The sequence below is a fragment of the Leucopleurus acutus genome (genome assembly GCF_964270905.1).
Source record: "Leucopleurus acutus genome assembly, chromosome: 3".
In the NCBI taxonomy this organism is placed as follows: Eukaryota; Metazoa; Chordata; class Mammalia; order Artiodactyla; family Delphinidae; genus Leucopleurus; species Leucopleurus acutus.
In genome coordinates, this window is record NC_139145.1 from 123,951,713 (window position 1) to 123,975,822 (window position 24,110).

Here is a 24,110-nt window from a genome sequence, read left to right on the forward strand (position 1 = left end):
TCAAAGGAATGAACCTCGACACTGAACTTATACCTGTCACAAAAATTAACTCAAAATTGATCACAGGCCTAAATGTAAAACATGAAACTATAAAACTCCTAGAAGACAACATAGAAGAAAACCTAGATGACCTTGGGTATGGTGATGATTTTTTAGATACAACACCCAAGGCACAATCCATGAAAGAAATAATTGATAATAAACTAAACTTTGTTAAAACTATAAACCTGTTCTGCAATGTAAAGAGAATGACAGGCAACAGACTGGCACAAAATATAACCGGCCCTCCATATTTGCAGGTTCTGCATCCTAAGATTCAACCAACCTTGGATCAAAAATATTTGAAAAAAATCCCAGAAAGTTTCAAAAAGCAAAACTTGAATTTGCCACAAGCTGGAAACAATTTACATAGTATTTTCATCGTACTTACAACTATTTACAAAGCATTTACATTGTATTAGGTATTATAAGTAACCCAAGGTGATTTAAAGTACATGGGGAAGGCTTCCCTGGTGGTGCAGTGGTTGAGAATCCACCTGCCAATGCAGGGGACACGGGTTCGAGCCCTGGTCTGGGAAGATTCCACATGCCATGGAGCAACTAAGCCTGTGCGCCACCAACTACTGAGCCTGCGCTCTAGAGCCTGCATGCCACAACTACTGAAGACCGCATGCCTAGTGCCCATGCTCTGCAACAAGACAAGTCACCGCAGTGAGAAGCCCGTGCACCGCAACGATGAGTAGCCCCTGCTCGCTGCAACTAGAGAGAAGCCTACGCACAGCAATGAAGACCCAACGCAGCCAAAAATTTTAAATAAATTTTTAAAAATAAAAAATATATAGGCAAGATATGCCTTGGTTACATGCAAATACTATGCCATTTTACATAAGGGACTTGAGCATCATCAGGTTTTGGTATCCTGGGACAAGGGAGGGTCCTCGAACCAATCCCGCCCCCTCCCCCATATGTGGGAGCACTGTGTTTGCAAAAGATACATCTGATAAAGGACTGTTATCCAAAATACACAAAGAACTCTGAAAACCCAACAAGAAAACAAACAATCCAATTAAAAAATTGCAAAGATCCTAACATTCTCACATCACCAAAGAAGATATACAGATGGCAAATAAGCACATGAAAAGATGCTCCACATCATAAGTCATCAGGGAAATGCAAATTAAAACAACAAGATATCACTGTAAACCTATTAGAATGGCCAAAATCTGGAACACTGACAACACCAAAGGCTGGTGAGGATGTGAAACTCTCACTCAATGCTGGTGGAAATGCAAAATGGTACAGCCATTTTGGAAGACAGCTTGGCAGTTTCTTACAAAACTTAACGTACTCTTACCATACAATCCAGCAATCATGCTCTTTGGTATTTATCCAAAGGAACTGGAAACTTATGACCACAAAAAAACCCTGCAGGGGTATGCTTATAGCAGCTTTATTCATAACTGCCACTACTTGAAAGCAATCAAGATGTCCTTCAGTAGGTGAATGGATAAATAAACTGTGGTACATATTCAGAGATTAAGAAGAAATGTGCTATCAAGCCATGGAGGAACCTTAGAGGCATACTGCAAAGAAGAAGAAGCCTGAAAAAAACATACACACATATGTGATTCCAACCACATGATATTCCAGAAAAGGGAAAACTATGGAGACAGTGAATAGATCAGAGGTTTCCAGGGGTTGGGCGTGGAAGGAGGATGAACAGGCAGAACACGGAGGATTTTTAGGGCAGTGAATCTACTCTGTAAGATACTATAATGATGAATACATGCCATTATACATTTGTCCAAATCCATAGAATGTGCAACACCAAGAGTGAACCTAAATGTAAACTATGGACTGTGGGTGATAGTTATGTGTCAATGTAGGTTCACTAACTTCAACAAACATACCACTCTAGTGGGGGATGATGATAATAGGAGAGGCTATGCATATGTGGGAACAAGGTTGTATATAGGAAATCTCTGTACCTTAGGCTCAATTTGGCTGTGAACCTAAAACTGCTCTGGAAAAAAAAAAAAAAAGTATATTTTAAGAAAAGAACTAGTCCTGATATTTTACTTATTATGAAAAAAGAATGGATGCATATGAACTGGAAGACTTACAATCTCTGTCAGTGGTACTCATATTTCAACATGCAACCACTTAGTTTTAAATAATACCTCAAAGTCACCTCTTTTAACTATCTGAAAAAAAAATTTTTTTAAGCTAACTCAATCAAGCAAACCGGGGACACCATGCTGCCCAAAATTTGACATTTCCTGGGACTATGAGGATTTTTTTTATAGCAGACATGTGATTGGTTATACACTTGGAAATCCTGAAAATCTGTTAAGCCAGAATCATCTGTACCATATTCTTTGGTATTTTAGTGGTCTCAGTAAAGCATTTGCATTAGGTGCCTATTAACAGCTCTAAATCTGCCTCCTGAGGAAACTACAAGCTTTATAATAGCAAGTACCCCTGCAGAGAAGGAATGCTTGGCTAGTCAGACATAAATACTTATCACTTTCTTAATCTGACAATAAACATACCATTCTCTCAACTGATTTCCAGAGCATCAATAAGCAAAATAGAATTCTGATATGCCGTTCTTTCATTAGAAAGCAAAATCCTGAAACTGCCTGCTACTCGGCTAGATAAACTCCAAATTAGAACAGTGATGGTTAGAGGAGAATAAAAAATACTATCTCCATCCATGTCTATTTTACCCTTAGATCAAGTAAGAGTACCAAAAAATATATATATATATATGTGTGTGTGTGCGTGTGTGTATACATATATGTGTGATATATATGAATATATATAATATTTCGAAACACATTAGCCTACCCTCATGTATGATCCATCTTTGCTGAGTTTTTTGAATATTATATCATCCTATTTTTATTAAAATACATATATATTAAAAAAGAGCCTGAGAGCCATGGAATATGTGTTGTTAAATTATTGTCAACAATACTGTCCATTCATTACTCAACAGCTCTTATATAAGGGAATTTACATTTTAGAAATCATTTAGAAATTAATGCAAGGAAAATCTTTGAATCCTTTGGAGAACTTGATATGTATTTCTTTATTCAGGGTAATGAGAACCTTGGCTCCCAGGAAGCTTAGCTAAATCTGATGTTCTATCATAGCTAAATTACTTTAACGTTATACATTTCCTCACTCCTTTCCTTGGATCTGATTTTGTATTTCTATTAACTAGTATTCACATCCTATTAAAAGTCATCTCGAATCTTATTTTTAAGAAGAAATAGTTAAAAAAAAAAAGTCAAACTGAACACACAGGGATCTTAATAAATAACTCTATCATATGGTGAAAAAAATAAAAGAAAAACTGTTAAGGCTGCCCTTGAATTATCATTTGAAAATATCTCCAAATAGACCCCCAAAGTGCTAGAAAGTTACACAGAAAGCTAACTGCATAAGTATAGAGGCTGAATGGCATAATAGATCCTGGCAAAAGAATGCCTATGTGTCTCAGCTTATTCGTTTATCAGAATAAAGGTAGGGCTACTTATAGACTAGGAAAGTAGGACCTCAAATATTTATTCTTTGCCCTCACTTGAGCCTAGAACAGTTCTTAGCACAAGGTAGGTGCTTAAATGCCGTTGTTATATCTAACTTCTAAGCTAGAAGAGAACAGAATCTAGATTCTACATTATCCTCCAAAAATCTACCTCCAATCCTTGCTCCTACATGGTAAGCAGACTATATAGGTGAGATACTGTAGTGCAGGAAAAAACTATACTCCATAAACTGATACACTGGAACCTCTTCACCTTGTATACAATTCAAAGAACTAAACACTCTACTCTGAAGAAAGTGCCTAATACTAGTATATACGCCAATGCACGGCAGAAGATAGCAGATTAAAAGTAGAACTTTGTTTCGTCTTTTTAAGGTATGATGAGTAGGTCTAAATTAATTTGTCAAGTATATGCTGAGAATCTATTCATTATGTGTTAAGTACTATGCTATGAAAATAACAGATGGAATCACTATAAAATCCCATCAATAATAAACTACAGCAGAGCTACATAAAATTACAAAACCATGAAAATGCTATCTTTTTATGCAGAAATGGATAACTGCTCATAATAAAAAGAGGACAAAGAACAATTTTTTTAAACAAAAAGTAATCTTATGCATATATACACAGGCTTAAGAAAAAACTAGAAACACAACAAAATATAACAGTAATTATCTCAGAGGTGGAACTGCATGTAATTTTTATTTTCTATTTTGAACCTCTCCTTATGTTAAAAAAATGTCTACACACACAAATATTCCCAACTGATTTTCAACAAAGATGCAAAGCAATTCAATAGAGGAAGAATACAGCCTTTTCAAGAAATGGTGCTGGAGCAGCTGGATACCCAGAGGCCAAAAAGATATCCTTGACCTAAATCTCACACCTATACAAGAACTGACTCAAAATGGATTACAGATTTAAATGTAAAATGATAGAACTTTCAGAAGAACACACAGAAAATTTTCAGAATACAGGGATAGGCAAAGAGTATTAAGCACCAACCATAAAGAGTGATAAATTGGACCTCATGAAACTAAAAACTTTTGCTCTGCAAAAGACCCTGTTAAAAAAATATTTGCAAATCGCATATCAAGAAAGGATCAGTATCTAGAATATATAAAGAACACTCAAAATGCAACTGTAAAATACATATATATATATAACTAGAAAGTGGACGAAAAACAAGAACAGACATTGCAGTGAAGAGATATACAGATGGTGAATAATCATATAAAGGATATTCACCATCATTAACCATCAGGGAAATGAAAATTAAAATATGATGAGATACCACTATGTACCAAAAAGAACGGCTAAAATAAAAAGTAGTAAGAAAGTAAGAAATAGTAACACCATCAAATACTGGCAAGGATATGGAAAAACTGGATCTCTCATACACTGCTGGTGAGAATAATGCAAACTAGTACGGCCACTCTGGAAAGCACTCTGACAGCTTCTTTTAAAATTAAACTACACGACACAGCATTACACTCAGACATTTATCCCAGAAAAATGAGAGCTTATCTCCACAGAAAAACCCGTACATGAATGTTCATAGCCCAAAACTGGAAACAACCTAGATGTCCTTCAACATGAAAGAGTTAAACAAACTGGTAGTACATCCATACTGTGGAATATCACTCAGCAATAAAAGTCAATGAGCTATTACTATAAGCAACAACTTTGATGAATTTCCAGCGAATTAGGCAATTAGCCAATCCCAAAAGTTATATACTATATGACTCTATTTACACAGTTTTGAAAAGACAAAAAGGGAGGGAGGGAAGTATGGGAAGGAGATGTTATTTTAGTAATAAAAGGGCAACAACAGGGATTCTTGTGATGATGGAACTATTTTGTATCCTATCAATTTCAATATCCTGGTTGTGATACTGTACTATAATTCTTCAAGATGTTCCCTCAAGGGGAAAAATCTCACTATATTATTTCTTAAAACTGCATGTGAATCTACAATTATCTCAAAATAAAAGGCTTAGCTCCAAAGAGAAGCCCGAAATGCAACATTAATAAACTAGGGGAAGAGAGAAAAATGCTAGCATTTTTAATTTTTACTTTTATTTAAAAAAGAAAAAATTTAGTTAAGCTAACCAAAATATCCAAAAATAATTAAAAGAGTTTATATATTTAAGTTTTAAATTAAATAGCTAAGCACTTTTTAAAAGTTACAATCCAAACTAAACTCTTAGAAGAAAACATAGGGAAAAATTTCATGACACTGGATTTGGCAGTGAGTTCCTGGCTATGACACAAAAAGCAGAGGCAACAAAAGAAAAATTAGACAACTGGATTTCATCAACATTAAAAAAATTTTGTGCCTCAAGTCACTATCAACAGAGAAAAAGGTAACCCACGAAATGGGAGAAAATATTTGCAAATCATATATCTGGGTAAGGGATTAACATCCAGAATACAGAGAACTCCTAAAGCTCAACAACAACAGAACAACCAGATTCAAAAATGGGCGAAGACATCTCTCCAAAGAAAACATATAAACAAGCATACAAAAAGATGTTCAAAATCACTCGTCATTAAGAAATGTAAATCAAAATGATGAGATACCACCTTCACAGGCATCAGGATAGCTACTATCCAAAAAACAAAACTAAACAGAAAGGGAGTGTTGGCAAGGATGTACTGAAATTAGATCTCTCATTAGACCACTTGGGCTCTGTTGGTGGAAATGTAAAATAAAATAGTACAGGTAACTGTGGAAAACAATATGGCAGTTCATCAAAAAACTAAAAATGAAATTATCATATGTTCCAGCAATTCCATTTCTGCGTATATACCCAAAAGAATTGAAAGCAGGGTCTTGAAGAGTAGTATCTGTACACCCATAATTATGGCAGCATTATTCACAATAGCTAAAACATGGATGCAACCCAAGTGTCCATGACAGATGAATAGTGAAGCAAAATGCGGTTACATACAAAGGAATATTCAGCCTTAAAAAGGAAATCCTGACATATGCTACAACACAAATGAACTTTGAGGACATTAAGCTAAGTGAAATATGCTGGAAGCAAAAGGACAAATATTATACGATTCTATTTTTATGAGGCACTTAAAGTAGTGAAAATCATAGAGAAAATTAAGTAGAATGGTGGCTGCCAGCAGCGGGGAGGAGGAGGAATGGAACAGGGAGTTATTGTTTAATGCGCAGAATTGCAATTTTGCAAGATGAAGAGTTCTGGAGATGGATGGTGGTGACTGATGCACAACAATATGTACTTAATACCACTAAACTGTACACTTAAAAATGGTTAAGACAGTAAAGTTTATGTTATGTGAACTTTTATCATAATCTAAAAAAAAATTTAAGTTATAAATCCAAAGAAGGGAAAACTTCTCAAATATTTGGGGAAGCTTCAGTGGAAACAATGGGGTTGGGCTGGATGGATGAGTAGAAAGAGGCAAAAAAAAAAGTATATTTTTTAAAATGTGAGATTACAAATTGCATGCTGCTTTAGTACAACTCTTTCCATGAAACTTCTTGGCTCAAATATTGATGCTTTTTTTTTTTGTAAACTGAGCTGTATTCCAGTTATTTCTAAAATTAAAAACAATCATCTATGACAAACTAGAATGTGCCAAAGGAAAAAGAAAAGGTGTATTAACTCAAGGTGTCCTCACTTACATGAACCCAGAACTTTTTTTCTATAACACCTATTAAAAATATTTGGAAAATAGTGCTGTTCTAGCTGCAGTTAGAAGTATAGTTCTGGGGAGGGGGGGTGACGAGAAACAAAGGAAAGAAGGATTTAGATTTAGGGATCTAATGCACAGCATTATGATTGACTATAGTTAACAAGTATTATATACTTGAAAGTTGCTAAGTGAGTAGATCTTAAATGCTCTCACCACAAAAAGGAAAAGGTGAGTATGTGAGGTGATGGAAGTGTTAGCTACCCCAAAGGTAGTAATCATATGGCAATACATGTGTATCAAATCAACCCATTATACACCTTAAACTTACACAATGTTACATGTCAACTGTATCTCAATAAAGCTGGGGGAGGGGTAGGGAAGATGAGAATTGAAAGGAGGCACAAAATAAACATTCAGCAAATTTTTAAAAAAATAGTGCTATTCTACAGAAACTATCCACTTCAGAACATACCAAGTAAAATTCTGGTATAAGGGAAAAAAAAGCCAGAGTCAGGAAACCGAGATTTTTTTTTTTGGCCGTGCCACGCAGCTTGTGGGATATTGGTTCCTCAACCAGGGATCAAACCCAGGGCCATGGCAGTGAAAGAGCCAAGTCTTAACCACTGGACCACCAGGGAACTCCCTGGATTTATTTTTTGAATCTCACTTATGTCACTAATAAACTAAATGACCTCTAGGATTTCACCTCTCCCTCTGGGCCAAAAGTTTCCCCTTCTGTTAACTGAAAAGAAAAGAGTGGTTACTTAGACTAGACTGTTTCTAAGTCGCTTTCAGTGATAAAATCCACTGAATATGAGGAAAATATCAGCATTCTGGGGAACGTCTTTCATGTATACCAAATTATCTATTAAATATATTAAAAGGAAGGATATGATCAAGGTCAGTGAAACATGTAAATTGACAAAAATAAACTAGGGTGTAAGCAGTGGCAAAGATCTCTTGGGAAACATTTACTATGTGTATGAACTACATAGCTAGAAGAGTTTACTATTATGATCAAATAAAGGACCAAAATAACTATCATTAAAAGATATACAGGGGCTTCCCTGGTGGCACAGTGGTTGAGAGTCCGCCTGCCAATGCAGGGGACACGGGTTCATGCCCCGGTCCGGGAGGATCCCACATGCCACGGAGCGGCTGGGCCCGTGAGCCATGGCCACTGAGCCTGCGCATCCGGAGCCTGTGCTCCGCAACGGGAGACGCCACAACAGTGAGAGGCCCGCGTACCGCAAAAAAAAAAAAAAAAAAAAAAGATATACATAATACTACTGTGCGTCACACTAAATACTAAGAGTTGAAGGAAAATGTTTGTAAGTAGTAGCATTTTTCTCAGAAATAAATCAAAAAGCAGTGAAGGAACAAGGTTCAAGAAGTCATTCTCATACCACTGAAGTCACCTTCGAGAGACAGTTACGGGGCAGAATAGTGATAGAAGGAACCAACTTCTACTTAAATCAAGCTCAGAATTTAGCAAGTTTTCTTGTTCCCTTTCCAATTCCCCCAGCCAGACAATGCTAGAGAAAGATAGTATGATTAAATGAAAACTCCTGGGCAACAATAAAAATCCCCTCGTTGAAGACTAAATTAATCAGACTGCTATCCTAATGTTGGAGGATGATCTCAAGCAACAAAAGGAAATGAGGAAACAGACATTTCTCCAAAGAAGACACACAGATGACCAAGAGGCACATGAAAAGCTGCTCAACATCACTAATTATTAGAGAAATGCAAATCAAAACGACAATGAGGTATCACCTCACACCGGTCAGCATGGCCATCATCAGAAAATCTACAAACAACAAATGCTGGAGAGGGTGTGGAGAAAAGGGAACCCTGTTGCACTGCTTGTGGGAATGTAAATTGATACAGCCACTATGGAGAACAGTATGGAGGTTCCTTAAAAAACTAAAAATACAATTACCATATGACCCAGCAATCCCACTACTGGGCATATACCCTGAGAAAACCATAATTCAAAGACACATGAACCCCCATGATCACTGCAGCACTATTTACAACAGCCAGGTCATGGAAGCAACCTAAATACCCATCGACAGATGAATGGATAAAGAGGATGCAGTACATATACATACAATGGAATATTACTCAGCCATGAAAAGGAATGAAATTGGGTCATTTGTAGAGACGTGGATGGACCTAGAGACTGTCATACAGAGTGAAGTAAATCAGAAAGAGAAAAACAAATATTGTATATTAACGCATATATGTACAATCTAGAAAAATGGTACAGATGAACCGGTTTGCAATGCAGAAATAGAGACACAGATGTAGAGAACAAATGTATGGACACCAAGGGGCGAAAGCGGGCAGGGGGTGGTGATGGTGGGATGAATTGGGAGATTGGGATTGACATATATATACTAATATGTGTAAAATAGATAACTAATAAGAACCTGCTGTATTAAAAGAAAAAGGATATGAGGGAAGAATTTTACAGTTGAAAAGATAGGTTACTAAGTACTTGTCAGGATGCATATTAAATTATAATACATGACTATACAATTTAGTATATTTATAATTCAATTTTCACAAAGGTGCTGTTACTCGTTCATCTATAATTATAAACCTAGAAGACATACCACACCATCTAAAAATCTATTAGCAATTTTTAAAAAGTCCTCAGTAGAATGCAGTAGGTAATAAATATGAAAAATCAATCTCTTCCCTCCATTTAAGTATCCAGATAAAAATACAATGAAAGAAATAGCCCCATTCATAACAGCAGCAGCTCTCACCTTCCCTCCATTAAGTTTTTTGGAAATAAGCTTAATGAAAAAATATACATAATTCTTAACAATAACAAAAAATATGCATACTAATAAGAAACATGGATATGACAAGAAGAAAATCATAAAATCCACTGAAGGGCATAAAGTATTCAATAAATGGAAAATTTACTTTCCTAGAAAGAGACATGCTATTGTAAAGGTATCAATTACTTCTTAAACTATCTATAAATTCAAGCACTCTCAATCAACATACCAACAAGTAGTATTTTTAGAACTTAATGATTCAAGTCCACCTGGAAAATTTTTTCAAAAGTAGAGTAATAAAGTGACACTTCCAGATATTAAGCATACTATAATGAGGAGAGGAGGGAAAATGAAGATAGCATAACAGAAACACAATAAATAAAAAAGAAGACTTTCATATAGATTAAGTATATTTGGGAATTTTCTATTGATAAAGATAGAATTTTAGAAGTAAAAAAGGTGATTTATTCAATAAAGGTGTTACAACAACCGGTTAGAAATTTGGAGAGAATCAATCTAGATAATTATTTCACTCCTTAAGCCAAAGTAAGAAAACTTAGGTTATTATTTTTATAATCTTGGCATTAATCCTTTCTAAGAATACCCTTAAGCCCAAAAATACACAGACTGACAAATATGACTACATTAAAATTTAAACTTCTAAATGGCAAACACCATAACCAAAGCATATAAGTAACAAGTCAACTAAATCCATGTAGAACACAAAAGGCATACAAATATGTAATATTCCTAAAAGAATTTTTACATTTAACTTGCCAACATCACAGTTAGTAAGTTGCAATCTGACTCCAAAGCCTATGTTATATATATACTACTATGCTGCCTGTCTCAGATTTGCACAAGTACTTTAGCTAATATCCAATTTGTTCAAGAATGCTCATAAAGAGGTACTCTCATATATAATTGGTGGAAGTATAAATGGATACAAACTCTTCTGAGGGAATTTGATTCTATCAATTTCAACTACACACATAGCAAATGCACTTTAGGTATTTATCCACCAGAAAAAATTCATACAAGTGTAAAAATTTACATGCAAAGAATACAAGAATAAACCTATATTCTGTACAGCACTGTCATGTATATGAAACAAAATTCATATTTATGGCAAGACAAGAGAAATTTAAATGTAAAATTTTTCTCTGCCCTCTCCTCACACTGTACATTGTGTATCCACATTATGCATTGACCAAGCCTCCCCCATCAGCAGGAATACCTGCTCAACCATAAACAGCAACATTCTGCCAGCATCAACACGACAACTCAAAGGATACCATTCCTTCTTGACCCTGTAAAGGGTCACAGGACCCACCACAATGGCACTTATATCTGGATTATGTAAACTGTCAATAATTTATCGTACAGCCCTCTGTCTCAAAAAAAACTTATATACTATGTGTTGACTTCTAATAGGTGGAATAGTTCTCAGAGCTTTCTGAGATGCTCTTCCCAGGTTATAATCCTCAAATTTGGCTCAAATATAATTTTCCAATTCTTAGATGGACTGATTAATTTTTCATCAACATGTATAACAACCTAGAAACAATTCTAATGCTAATTAACACATATACATACCTACTATATCCCCTTAAATATAAATGAAATATATCTTCCATTTTTGTTTAAAGATACTTACACATGTATGCACACTTACATGTTTGAATACATACAGAAGTCTTCAGAAGAATAAAAAACACACTGAGGATCTCTGGGAAGTGGAATTATAGGGAATTTTCATCTTCTATATTATAAATTTCTGTATTTGAATTTGTACAACGAGTAAAAAAAAAAAAAATTAAGGTAATTATTTTAGCCCTTTACCTAAAAAAAGCCTCTCAGTGCTTGTACCTTGTCCAGCCTTCCAAGCCTACCCTAAAGTATGTCACTCTATAGATACCTAAAAGACAGAATTGATAGAAATGGTACTGATTTCAATAACCAAGTTCAAAAAAGATAAAGAAGATAGACTCTCAGGGTTTCTAGCTTGGGAACAATTTTCAAAAGAAAGAGCATACAGAACGTTATGTTGCTATCAGGTATCTCTGACCCATCGAACTGCATCTACTATACAAAGTCTCTGATATTCTTCAGCTAGCCCCAGGACAATTAACTAAATCTTTTCAAGTACCCAGAGATTAACAGGGCACCCAAAGAATCCGTTTGTTGCCACCAGGATCCTTATCTTTTCCTAAAAGACTGAGAGTAAATCTATTCTAGCCACAAAAAGATATCCCAATATGCCTCTATAATCACTTCCAAAATCTTCAGGGATGGGGGAAGTCAAACCAACTTATTCTAGACTGGGTGATAGCCTCGGTAAGGAGATTCATTTTTAGATTACACGTTTCTTGTGTCGGCCCTAATACAAATGACACAACTTTCTCTTACCCCAGCCCACAGCATTCTAGAATTGGTCTAAGGTTTGAAATTCCAAGGACACAATTATCAAGAAAATAAGATACACGCTCCAAACTTTGGGATTATATAAACAATAAAGCCTTCATATGGAAAAATACAATTGCACCAAAATCACTGCATTCATACTAAAATAGAGCCCCAACATTATCTCCATAAGGAACCTATCCAACATAGACCATAAACGTACTGATTCATTCCATCCACCTTTCATATAGTAACCTGGAATTACTAAGGAATGAAATATTTCACCTAAGTATATTTTACCACGTGCTACATTTTAGAATTTTATCCCTTTAGAAATACGTCAAAAATTAACTGGACTACAGGGACTTCTGGCTGAAAATGTCTCATCAAATGTTTAACTCATCTCCCTCACCAAAAAAAAAAAAAAAGTACAGAAACAAAACTAGTTCTCACTATCAGAAAAAGTTACAAATATGGAAAGGGAAAACACTAGAATGAACTCTGTGGTGCTGGATTAGAACCAGAAGTACCACTGCAAAATCATTCTGTATTTATAGAAATATAGATGTAAATGTGAATGTGTACGTGTGCGCACATAAAAATATCCCCTACCTCTATATACTAAGAAGGCCAGGTGCAGCAACACTCCAAGAGCAATGAGCACAAGAAGTGCCCCGATCTTGGCTTCTAAGTACCATTTTCCACTAAAAATAACTGGCGCAAGTTTGAAGGTAAGTCTGGAACAGCATATTGTGCTAGATACAAAAAAGTGCTCAAAGAAGGAAGAGGTATGTCAAAAAGAAAATAAACCAGATGGAAGGGGTTCTACTAGCCTAATCAACAACAATTTGAGTACCAAAATAAATGATAGTAGATTATAACTCAGTGAATATAATAGGTAATCATGAATAGAGATGTAAATAAAGGAATACATTAAAAATCTGATGAGGAACAAAATATTTACATAGTTTCAACACCTAGCCCAAAAATATTAATTACAAATGAGAAAGGAGTACCTTGACATAGGTAATGTCTGGCACTTACAACCTTAATCACATAACCAATTCCTATCAATAATGGGACAACTGAAATTGCCTGGCACCTGGTAAGATACAGGAGAAGAATGCAACACCACTTCCATGATAATCCTGCCAAAGATCTAATAATGAAAATCTAATTAAAATGTCAGAGAAATGCAAATTAAGGGTTATTCTACAAAATAGCTAGAGCTATAATCTTCAAAGTATCAAGTCAGTCCCCTGAAAGTAAAGATAAAAACTGTTCCAGATTAAAGAAGACTAAAGAGACATGACGACTAAATGCAATACATGATTCTAAACTACTTTTAATCTAAAAGACATTGGGACGATTTGTCAGATTCAGATGTTAGTAATGTATTCTTGTTAACTTCCTAATTTAATAGTTATGATGTTATTATGTAGGAGAATGCCCTTGTTTGTAGGAAATAAACATTAAAGTATCTGGGGGTGATGAGGCATCAGAGGTGGACAGCTTACTATCAAATGGTTCAGGAACAAAAAAAATTCTTTGTACTATGCTACTAACTTTCCTGTGTATCTGTCATTGTTCCAAACTTTAAAATATGAAAAAAAAAATTACAAAAAAAAACCTATAGTGGCACTAAAAAACCTAGGAGGGGTACATCTACAGATAAGAACAGAAAGGAATTTGTAGAGAATAAAAAGTGGATTGGGGCGGGGTGGGGGTGGTGGTGGAGAGGGCGGATGACAACAAAACACATCTGAAGAACCAGATACACAAGACAAGTATAAAGTGGGATCTCCAAAAAGGATAAGTTTTCTTAGCAAGAACCATTGGAAGAAGTGTGTGTCCCGGGCGGTCAGCCAGGTAATAAAACCATAGTAGAACAGCTGCATGGCTAAGGCCTCCAGCACAGCTCTCAATACTGTGGGAGATCTGACATTTGGACAGTATAACTGTGAAACAAGGGAATATCATCTCCTGAGGGACAAGAAATATGTGTAAGAGGACAAGCTACCCTAAGGAGAAACCCATTAGCTAAATATACCAAAGACAGAAAAACTGGGATTCACTTGGGCTGGGGAAATACACTTAATTGACCAATACAGTACAGTCTGGACCATCATATAAAACTTTACAATGAAAAATCTAACATTTGAGGAAAAACCAAAAGCATGATGGACATACCAAGCACAAGAACAAACTTCCTATATTTTTAACAGAGCAAACAGAAGTCAATGTAAAAGTAATATATATCTCAGAGATTCAAGAGCTTATGTGTGGACCAAAAATACAACCAAAAAATAAAAATCAACTCCTATGAAAATGCAAAGCAAGAGTTCTTAGAAATTCTATTTTCCTTCCCAAAAAAGTAATGAAATAATTGAAAAGAAATGAAGACCAAATTAATGAGCTAAACAATCAAGCCTCAGGATTCTCCCAGAATGGAAAAAAAAAAAAAAAAAATCAAAGCAAGTAACAAAAGCTCCACAAATACCAACATCCAGCTAAGTTCTCAAAGTGTGGTCAATGGGCCCTGGAAGTCCTGGGAGACTTTCAAGGACTTTTCAAGGTCAATACTATTTTCATCGTAATATTAAAACATCATTTGCCCTTTCCCACTATACTGACAGCAACGGTGGGTAAAATCACTAGCATCTTAGCACACAGTGACATCAAGCTCGACTAGCACCATTACATACTCCCAGATTTCTTTTCAAATGCCACTTTCACTTAAGTATATCTTTTTTTTTTTTTTTTTTTTGCGGTACGTGGGCCTCTCACTGTTGTGGCCTCTCCCATCGCGGAGCACAGGCTCCGGATGCGCAGGCTCAGCAGCCATGTCTCACGGGCCTAGCCGCTCCGCGGCATGTGGGATCTTCCCAGACCGGGGCACAAACCCATGTCCCCTGCATCGGCAGGCGGACTCTCAACCACTGTGCCACCAGGGAAGCCCAAGTATATCTTTAATGAAGCAATAAAAAAAAAAATTTTTTTTTTAATTTGGCCGTGCCGCGTGACTTGCGAGATCCTAGTTCCCTGACCAGGGATCGAACCCCGGCCCTCTGCAGTGAGTCCTAACCACTGGACCGCCAGAGAATCCCCCTCCCAAAATAATAATTTTATTAAGTCTCAACTCTTCGATACATGTCTTCTTCATATTCTATGTGGAGAAATAGCAACCTTGAGGAAGAGCACTTGTGTAAATTACTTTGAGTTGTGAACTAAATTAGCCTTTTTTTAATGGAACAACATTTTGACCTTAAAGAGAGAATGAGAAATTATGGTCATATAGACTTAGGAATTTGGCAGACATTTTCTCAAAAATAAACCGAGTAAGCCTGTAACTTCAAGGGAAAAACACTGACAGTATCTGTTACTAATGATTAATATTCGAGCTTCCAAGTGAAAATTTAGAATTGTGGAAAAGTTATATCTGCCACCCTGAGCTTTACAGCTTTGTATTAAGGACTTCTGATGAGATTACTGGTGACATTAACAACTTTTTTGGTTTTGTTACTGCATAATGAAATGTGTCAACTTTGGGGAAAAAATGTGTAACTCAATGAACCTGTATTTCCCAAACAACCAATACACGGTGTTACGAAATCATAAACAGGTGAAAGATTCAAAGTGCAAGATACACCACGGATTTTCAGATAACAAGAAATGGAAAATTCAGTGATATGGTTTCAGATTCAACACTGCAGCTCTCCTTTAAAAAACTACCACTTGGGCTTCCCTGGTGGCGCAGTGGTTGAGAGTCTGCCTGCCAATGCAGGGGACACGGGTTCGTGCCCCGGTCCGGGAAGATCCCACATGCCGCGGAGCGGCTGGGCCCGTGAGACATGGCCGCTGAGCCTGCGCATCCAGAGCCTGTGCTCCGCAACGGGAGAGGCCACAACAGTGAGAGGCCCATGTACCGCAAAAAAAAAAAAAAACAAAAAACTACCACTTGTCAAATGTTGGCTAAAATACCTCTTCCTTTTCCAACCATGTGTCTGTATAATACAAGATTTCTTCATATACTTCAACCAACACAATATATTGCAAGATTGAATGCAGAAGCAGATATGAGAATCAAGCTGTTCTCTATTCAACCAAACACAAGAGACTTCCAAATACATATAACAATGCCACTCTTTGCTAAAGATTTGTTCTGGAAAACAGGTTTTTTTAAAAAAACCTAATTTAATTTTTTAAAAATATTTGTATTAAAAGAGCGTTATACTAACAGGCAATGGTTTATTATTTTTTAATTAATTTTTAAAATTTTGTAGTACAGGAAATATAATAAATATAACCCACATAAACTAAAGCTCTGTGGGGTTCTTAGTAAATTTTAAGAGAGTAAAGGGATTCTAAGACCAAAAAGTTTGAGAACAGCTGCCTTAGGGCTAGTTACTATTACTTGTAATTATACTATGCTATAATAGAGTGAATCCTCCTAAGGACAAATAAAATGTATAAGGCACTCATCCGCAAAGCAAGCTGTCTGAGACTACTCTATTTTTTTTTTTAACTTTTTATTTGTATACAATTTTTAAAGGTTACTTTCCATTTATACTTATTACAAAATATGGGCTATATTTCCCGTGTTGTGAGACTACTCTGTTTTCTAAGTTACTCAGTCTTCTTTTCCACTCTTCTATTCCCTCATTGTATTGGGTTGGCCAAGAAGTTTGTTTGGGTTTTTCTGCAACATCTTATGAAAAACCTGAATGAACATTTTGGCCCACCCAATATCATAGGCCCTAGCTTCATGATGCTGTCAGTGTGCTTCCTCACCTCTTCTAGTACATCAAAAAGGCAGGAAACAGCTCAGTATAATCAAAAACAAATGGGCGGGCTTCCCTGGTGGCGCAGTGGTTGAGAGTCCGCCTGCCGATGCAGGGGACACGGGTTCGTGCCCCGGTCCGGTAAGATCCCACATGTCGCGGAGCGGCTGGGCCCGTGAGCCATGGCCGCTGAGCCTGTGTGTCCAGAGCCTGTGCTCCGCAACGGGAGAGGCCGCGGCAGTGAGGCCCGCGCACTGCAAAAAAAAAAAAAAAAAACAACAAAAAACAAATGGGCTCTGAATAAGGATGTCCCTATGAATGAAGTCCCCAGATTTTATTACATCTATTTTGATTACTTAAATGTCTCTTTTATTATTTTCTAGTTCTTCTACCACACTCTATATACCTAAAGTCATAGGTAGATAAATAACCTCCAGATAAGTAGAATCTTCTTTTATTAACTTAATTTTTAGATATTCTTTCCTATTGTCTCACATACTATCAATTATAAAGCCTGGCGTGGCCTTAATCCAATGGTACCTGGAACAAAATCTGAAGTGAGAAGAATAAAGTGAGTGATAGAATTCCACTCTGTTTATTTCATAAAAACAGACAAAAGAAGGCAATTTCAAAAATTTAGGGACACTGACAGAGAAGACACCTAATTTGAGAGGTAGGACAGGAAGGAAAGGAACAAATAGAGAAGGGAGGTATAGAGGTATAAGCTTGTGTGTTTTAAGAGGCTGAAAGCATAATAAAGCAAGAAGGTATTGGGGGGAGGGTTAATTAATATAAGAATACATAACACCATGATATTATCTTAACAGGTAAATCTGGTGATATTAAAGAGAAAAAAAAGAATTGAAACAAAACATAAATAAAAACAAATACACTGATGAGTATTAGGTTAATACTGACATGTAAACTGAGTTGGAATGAAAAGGGATATTCAGAGTTCAATAGAGCTGAGCAAATAAATATTTTCTACTGTTTTAAACAACTTTTTAAGTGATAAGCATAGACTAGTAAAGTTCAAAAAGCGGAGAAGGGCAAAATATAATTAAAAAGCAAGAACTGAACATGGAGAAAATAGGGGAAGTAAATGAAGCTAACTATAAAAATAGGAAGATAAAGGAATTAGAAGAGAAAGCTGAATAACAGCTAGATTTCTTTTTTTATAAAGACAGAAAAAGTTAAATATGAAAAATGATGTAGTACATTTCAAGTGATGATAGGCACCAAGAAATAAACAAAAAATAATAGGGAGTAAATCACAGAAAAGTAGAAGGCAGAAGCGCTGAGCTTATTTCCTTAGACAATTCAAAAGTAGATATTATCGAGCATAATTCACATACACATTTTCATGGCAAACAGTGCGCATTTAAAAACTGAATAATCGGGACTTCCCTGGTGGCACAGTAGTTAAGAATCCACCTGCCAATGCAGGGGACACGGGTTCGAGCCCTGGCTCGGGAAGATCCCACATGCCACAGAGCAACCAAGCCCATGCGCCACAACTACTGAGCCCGTTCGCCTAGAGCCCAAGCTCCGCAACAAGAGAAGCCACTGCAATGAGAAGCCCGCGCACCACAATGAAGAGTAGCTCCTGCTCGCCGCAACCAGAGAAAGCTCGCGCAGAGCAACAAAGACCCAACGCAGCCAAAAATAAAAAATAAATAAAATAATTTAAAAAAAAGAATCCGCATGGGACACGGGTTCGAGCCCTGGTGCAGGAAGATCCCACATGCTGTGCAGCAACTAAGCCCACGAGCCACAACTAAGCCTGCGCTCTAGAGCCCGCGAGCCAAAACTACTGAGCCTGTGCGCCACAACTACTGAAGCCCACGCGCCCAGAGCCCGTGCTCCGCAACAAGAGAAGCCATGGCAACTAGAGAAAGCGCGTGTGCAGCAACGAAGACCTACCGCAGCCAAAAAATAAACTAATTAATTTTTTTAAAAAACTGAATAATCTATTATTAACAGCTAAACACGGGTACAATATATGTTAAAAGGAAAACAGAAAGGCATCTTTAGGACTTTATAACACAGGTGTTCCCAGAATAAAAACAAGACATGTGACAGAGAAATGGATGAGCAACAGAAAAAAACGTAAGCAACAAAGTCTGTTTAAAGAGAATCTAGGTAAGCAGCAATTACAAAAAAAGATTACTTTCCTATCCAACATCACTAAAATCTGCATAATCCCAAATACTTTGTAAACACTGCCATAATCTATTTCTAAGCGAAAAACAGCTTACACTCTAAACCATGTCATCTATAAGCAATTATTTAAAATAAATTCCCAAATATGCACCTAATTTTCTGAAATTTTCATGTGTTTCTTAAAGGTATCATTTACTACCAAGAGCTCAATACCAATATTCCTAAAATACCTGAATTTTAGAGATTTACCAATGATACATGCAAAATGTCTCTATAATTATCACTTCATTAATTTAAAAAATGCAATAAAAATTTGCTTTCCATATTTGAACCTCTGTAAGCTTTTTATACATGAAGTTTGTAATAGTTTGTTCTCAAACAGCAGGCAGACTTCATAACATAATATTTGAATTAATTAGTTGAAAGATTAAGTTTATCACTATGGAATACTCTTAAGTACCTTCAATAAACAGTGCCATTAAGAGAGCATTTTGCGCAAACACCTTGGACATACTCTAGATTTGCCAATTTAATCTAAGAAAACCCATACAATGTTAACAGTATCCAAAATTTGAAGCCATTTTAAAATATTTTAATTATCATCTTTTTTAAACCTCTTTTCACTGTCACATTTTAAACAAGACTTTGAAAAATATTTATAGTTTGACAATAGTATAAAACTTAAAATTCATTGCGTTAATTCAGTGCTAACCTAATAAAATTCTAAGTAAACTGAAAAGTAAATTTTGCCTTGTTAAGGGGAAAAAATGGACTCAAAGGCAACTACAAAGGTGAACATCTCACTTTTAAAAATGTGTTGTCTGCATTTAAACATACTATTGCTCCCTCAAGGAAAAAAAAAAATCAAGAGCTATATTTAAAAACAGGGATTTATTTAAGCAGGTATTTTCGAGGGCTATAATACTTTTTATAAGTAAAATTCACTAATGCAGAGAAACATTTTCGCAAAGTGATAATTCTCTATAAAAGACTTGCTCTATTAAGGTTTTGCTCCTCGGAAGCCAAGTATAAACCATATAAGGAAACCAAAGTTCAATGCCATTTATTTTGTTCCCCTCTTTCAGATGCCCAAGAATAATAACCTCTTTTGTTGCCTAATGATACGTCCCAAAATCATAAAGTAGATTAGTTATACGCTTTAAATTTCTGGATAAAGCCACTTTGACCTAACAGGAATTACCTGATGGGTCACAAATCTTACCAACAATTTAAAAAATTAAAAAAATTTTAAAAAGGAGCTCCAGAGACTAAGCTCTAGGGAAAAATTCAAAACAGTACAGGGTAAGACTTAAAAGATTCCCATTCTGAAATATACTTGTGAAATAATTTGATCCTGTCCTTTAAGACCTACATTTTCTCGTCTTTGAACTAAAGAAAGCCACCTATTTTTCCTTGAGGTAGGATGGGCAAATAAACATCAGTTTATATTTAAGATACACCTACCAACAAAATACCATATTTATTTAAAAGCACAGTACTATCTTTCACCTCCCTTTACCACAAAAGTACTGGGGGAAAAAACAACCTTAAAAAGACACACATTAAAACACCACTGAAGAAACCGTTTGTGTTTGCTGCGACCAAAACTAGTTTCATCTATACAGACTACGGACTGGTTCAGAAGTGTTTACATCTATAACTGACTGGTGGAATGTCCCCCCTGCTTCACTAATCCCTGCCCCCAAGGCAGATACTCATCACTTTCTGGGCGGCAGAACCGGCCAAAACACTTGGGCCAACACAAAAATGTAAATACTGTACTATTCAAAAAGCACAGCTGTTTATCACAATCAACGTGATGATGCCCATGAAAATTGTTTTAAGCGTTTTACTTCCCTTCCTGTATCTTCTGTTCTGAACTGCACAGAAGTCCTAACAAGCCAAACCACTTACAGGTGTTCACGTTTGTTTTTTAATTATAACTGTCTCTTTGTCCATAATACTTACTCCCTCCTTTTCCTTTCTACTAAGTCAGTGACAAGAAAAACCTAGACAACAGTTGCTTTCAATTAATTAACCCAACAAGTATTATCAAGTTCTAAATGTCTGAAAGGAACAAGTTATTGAAGAAATGTATTACCTACCTAGGAAAACGACTAAGAATGGAAAAGTTTTTGGCTTATAAGATCCAAATGAAATATACCCATAAAGGCTGGTACAATTAAACACAAAAGCCAAGTAATCGGTAACAGTATAAACAAATGTGGCAGCCATCTCAGCAGCAGCAAATCCCTCCCCGCAGTGACCTAACTTTCTTCCAAAACAATAAGTTGCCGGATTCAGCAACTTAATAAATCAGAAATATATACATCGTATATGTTCCGGGAAACTAAAACTTCTGGACCTTGTGCCGAACAAAGGCACTCCTTCCTCGGATTGCTGAAAACTTTTCGACCCACCGCACTCTTACAACCTCTTCTAAAATAACCAGAGTCCAGATGGTAGAAGAAGGAATAAAATCAGTTCTACTATTCAGCACCCAAAACACTATCCAGTTCGACATCAGAAAGGGAGAATCTAGGTGAACTTCAGAAAAAGTGAAAAACGCTAAGTTCCCTCACTTTCCTGGCCCGGGAGCTTTGTGACTCGTAGACACTTGTGAAAATTACCTTTCGGTCGGGCAGTGTCTCAGGGCCGCTTTTTCAAGGCTTCGCCTGACATGATTTCCTTCCCTTCATTAGTCACTTCGGATCCAGCCGAATTTCTCTCTCTGGTGAGAGCGGATGTGAAGTGGCCTCCCGCAGTAGGAAGAGTAGGTGGCTTTGGTGGGGGCTGGGACGCGGACTGGTTTCCTGGTCTCGAGTTCTGCAGGAGTTTCCCAGACCCAACTAGGATCTCCGCCGAAAAACAAAAACTTTTCACTCGTGACACCGCCCGGAATTACCGTGCGAAACTCACTTCCTGCCGTGGCGAGCAGCAGGATCCAACTCGGTCCAGAGGAACCCGGAAAACCAGCTCCACGCGCGCCGGGGAGGGGGAGGGCAGGGGGCGTCAGCTGCGAACCTGGGACTCCGGGCGACCCGCGCGCCCCGACACCCGACGGCGGCAGAACCTGGCCGGCGGGGGGCGAAGACGCGGCCGGTGCGCTGGGCGAGCCTCGGCCGCGCTAGGCCGCCACCTCCTTCTCGCCGCCGCCCCCGGAGCCGGGCGGCGGGGTTATTGTCTCGATAGCGCCTGCCGCGCCCTTCGCCTGCGCCGCCGCCGCGGCCGCCCCGAGCTAGAGCCGAGGGGCCGGACAGGCTCGATGGCGGCCCCCTCCCCGGGCCGTCCGTCGGGCCGTCCGTCCTTCCGTCCGTCACTCCCCGCTTTCCCTTCTCGCCCTCGAGCCCTCTTTTCCTCCCTCTCCCGTTTCCCCGCCGCCGTCCCCTCGCTCCCCTCCTCGTTCTTCTTCCCCGGCGGCGGCGGCTCCCCCGGGAAGCGCAGGGGGTGGGGGCAGGCGGCAGCTTCGTCTCCTCACGAGCTCGCGGGGCCGCGGCAGGGGCCGAGGCTGCGTCCCGCGCCACCGCGCCACATTCACTCGAGCGAGAGAGTGCGAGGGGCGGGGAGGGGAGGGAGGGAGAGGAGAGAATGGAGGAGGAAGGGGGCTGGGGCGGAGGGGAGTTACTGCCTCACAGGCCGCGGCGGCAACAGCGCCACCGCCCCGGCGGCGAGGGGGGAAGAGACTGCGCGCGGCGGCGGCTCCGCGGCGGGGGCGGGGCGGCCTCCCGCGGGCTTCGCCCCAACCGCCAACAGTCGGGCTGGAGGCCGGCGCGAGCCAGTCACCGCGCGCGGGGGCGGTGCGGGCCGACGTCGGCAGGGTGGGGGTGGGGGGGGCTGCGGGCCCAGGGCCGTGGGCCGGGGACCGGGGGGTGGGGTCGGCGGCGGCTGGGGGTTCGCTTTCGAAGCGCGGCATGAGGCCCGCTCAGGCCCAGGCCTGGGAGGCCTTCCTGCGGCTTCCCGGCTGCCCAAGGTGGGGGACTCGGATGAAGCCGACCCCGGCTGCCCCCGCCCAGCCTGGGAGACCGAGAGTCCCCAAGCCTCCTCCACCCCAGCCGATTGAGTTTCTTTGTACGACAGTAATCGGTGCGAAGGGTTCATGTCCAAACCGATTTTAAGGCTGCAGGTATCTTTTTCAACTGCAGCACTCCAACTTCCTCTAATGGCACGCTCAGTTTGCAAGAAACCACAGCGGCAGCGCGGTGGAGCTTCCCACGCCAGCCCTTGCTCCGAGCTTTCTCGGACAGCAACGCAGCTGAGGCTCCTCCAAGTCTCAACCTCACACCGGCGGGGAGACAAAGCTGGCACTGGGAGGGGGGAAATGGCCCGCGAAATTGCCTCGAGATAGTGCCTTTGTTAGAGGAAACATTGTATACACTCCGAACGCAACGTAGGCTTCCAACCCCGGCGGTTTCGGTGATGCAGTCGTTGAATTACGCTGGCCCTAGTGAAACTCAGCCTGGCAGGGTTTGCGTTTATTGCGGAGAGAGCTGCTTAGGCATTCCTATCAACACATATGGCATAAAACGCCTCAACCATAACATTGCAGTTTTTGCAGTTACCGCTTTAAATATGTTAACAGACAAGACGGCCTTGTTTTACCCCGAGAAGGAGCGCAGTAGATAACGAAACAAACCATTCCCCGCCCCCAGTCTCTGCTGTACTTAACCGTGTACAATGACGGTAATTACTCTCTGTGTCCCTGAAGTCACTGCTTCAGTTCTTCCGTCTGTGTTCCAAAGA

General features: G+C 38.7%; 1 protein-coding gene across 9 annotated transcripts in view; it reads right to left on the reverse strand.

Moving 5' to 3' along the window:
* The window catches only part of ERBIN (erbb2 interacting protein), a 108,184-nt gene extending 85,459 nt beyond the window's left edge, over positions 1-22,725 (reverse strand). For all 9 annotated transcript variants that reach the window (XM_082835757.1, XM_082835753.1, XM_082835759.1 and 6 more), the window contains exon 1: positions 22,001-22,725. The gene's annotated coding sequence lies outside the window, so the exon portion shown is untranslated. The remainder of the gene's footprint in view (positions 1-22,000) is intronic.
* Between the last annotated feature and the right edge of the window lie 1,385 nt (positions 22,726-24,110).